This window comes from Chiloscyllium plagiosum, chromosome 19 (assembly GCF_004010195.1).
Source record: "Chiloscyllium plagiosum isolate BGI_BamShark_2017 chromosome 19, ASM401019v2, whole genome shotgun sequence".
NCBI classification, from domain to species: domain Eukaryota; kingdom Metazoa; phylum Chordata; class Chondrichthyes; order Orectolobiformes; family Hemiscylliidae; genus Chiloscyllium; species Chiloscyllium plagiosum.
This window is the reverse complement of record NC_057728.1, coordinates 50,028,877-50,031,162: the sequence shown is the minus strand read 5'-3', so window position 1 is coordinate 50,031,162 and position 2,286 is coordinate 50,028,877.

The window sequence follows — 2,286 nt, the reverse complement described above, 5'->3', positions numbered from 1 at the left end:
CCTCCCTCCACCTTATCTCAGTCCCAACCCTCGAACTCAGCACCGCCTTCTTGACCTGCAATCTTCTTCCCGACCTCTCTGCCCTCACCCCCTCTCCGGCCTATCACCCTCACCTTAATCTCCTTCCACCTATCGCATTCCCAACGCCCCTCCCCCAAGTCCCTCCTCCCTACCTTTTATCTTAGCCTGCTTGGCACACCTTCCTCATTCCTGAAGAAGGGCTTGTGCCCGAAACGTTGATTCTCTTGCTCCTTGGATGCTGCCTGACCTGCTGAGCTTTTCCAGCAACACATTTTTCAGATTTGGTATAACCACATGTAGGCCATCTTACACTCAGCTGCTAAAATCAGATCAGGCAATTGAATAAAGTAATATTAAACAGAGAATTGTGATGCCGGGCATTGGAAATAAACAAAACTAGAAATTTCTGGAGGAACTCAGCAGCACCAGTAGAGAGAAAACAGAAAGAACATGTTAAGTCCAGTAACATTTCTTCAGCACAGTTCCTTAAGAATCTTGATTAATCAGACCATAAGATATAGGAGCAGAATTAGGCCATTCAGCCCATTGAGTCTGCTCCACAGTTTGAGCATGGCTGATATGTTTCCCAACCCCATTCCCCTGAAATGTCCCCTTAAACATTAATCCCCTTACTAATCAAGAATTGATCTATTCCATCTTAAATACACACATAGACCTGATTGCCACAGCCTTCGGTGGCAATGAGGTCTATGGATTCACCATCCTCTGGCTGAAAAAATCCTCCTTATCTCAGTTCTAAAGGGTTGTCCCTTCACTCTGAGGCTGCGCCCCCGGCACCTCATTTCTCCTACTAGTGGAAGCATCTTCTCCTTGTCCACTCAATCAGTGTTCTGTAAGTTTCAATGAGCTCTCCCCTCATCCTTCTAAACTCTATCGAGTACAAACCTAAAGTCCTTAACTGCTCCTCATCTGGCGAGTCCTTCATCCCCAGGATTACTCTTGTAAACTTCTTTGGTACCTGCTAAAGCCAGTGCATCCTTCCTTAGCTATTGGGCCCAAAACTGCTCACTATATTCCAAATGAAGTCTGACCAGAGCATTATACAGCCTCAGCAGTATTTCATTGCAATTGTATTCTGGCTCTCTTGAAGTGAATTGCATTTGCCAACTGAACCTTCCTGTTAACTTTAAGAGAATCCTTAGTCCCTTTTTGCTTCAGATTTCTGAAGCCTTGCTCCATTTAGAAAATAGTCCACGGCTCCATTCTTCTTAACAAAATGTGTAACCTCACAATTTGCCACATTGTATTCCATCTGCCACTTCTTTGCCCACTCACATAGCGTGTCCAAGTCCTTCTGTAGCCTCCCTGCTTCCTCAACACTACCTGCCCCTCCAACTATCTTTGTTTGGAAACTCAGCAGCAATTCCCTCTGTTCCTTCATGCATATCCGTAATATACAATGTGAAGAGCTGTCGGCCCAAAAGTGACCCCTGTGGAACTTCACTAGTCACTGGCTACCATTCTGAAAAGTACCTTACTTGCCTCCTGAATGGAACCTCGTCAAAAGTCTTCTTGAAATCAGGTCCACTGGATCTCCTTTGTCTAACTTGCTTGTTACCTTCTCAAAGAAGTCTAACAGATTTGTCAGGCATGAGCTCCCTTTGACAAAACCATGATGACTCAGCCCTACTTCACCATGCACTCCCAAGTGCATCACAATCTCATCCTTAATAGTGGATTTTAAAATCTTACCAACAACCGAGGTTGGACTAACCAACCTACAATTGCCCACCTTCTGCTTCCCTTCTTAAACGGGGGTGTTATATATTTTCCAGTGCTCTGGGACCCTCCCTGACTCCAGTGATTCCTGATAGATCCCTGCCAATGCCTCTACAATCTCTTCAGCTACCTCCTTCAGAATCCTGAGGTGTAGTCCATCTGGTCCCGTTGATGTATCCACCTTCACACATTTCTGCTTCCCCAGCACCTTCTTGTTAGTGATTGTCATTACATTCACCTCTGCTTCTGAATTTCATGAAGTTCTGGTATCTTCCACTGTGAAGACTGATGCAAAGTACCCATTCTGTTCCTCACCATTACTTTGTTGCCCATTACTATTTCTCCAACCTCATTTTCCAGCGATCCAATGTCCAATGCCTCTCTCCTACCTTAAAAAAAGCTCTTTTTTTTTAGATTAGATTACATTACAGCGTGGAAATAAGCCCTTTGGCCCAACAAGTCCACACCGACCCGCCGAAGCACAACCCACCCATGCCCCTACATTTACCCCTTACCTAACACGAC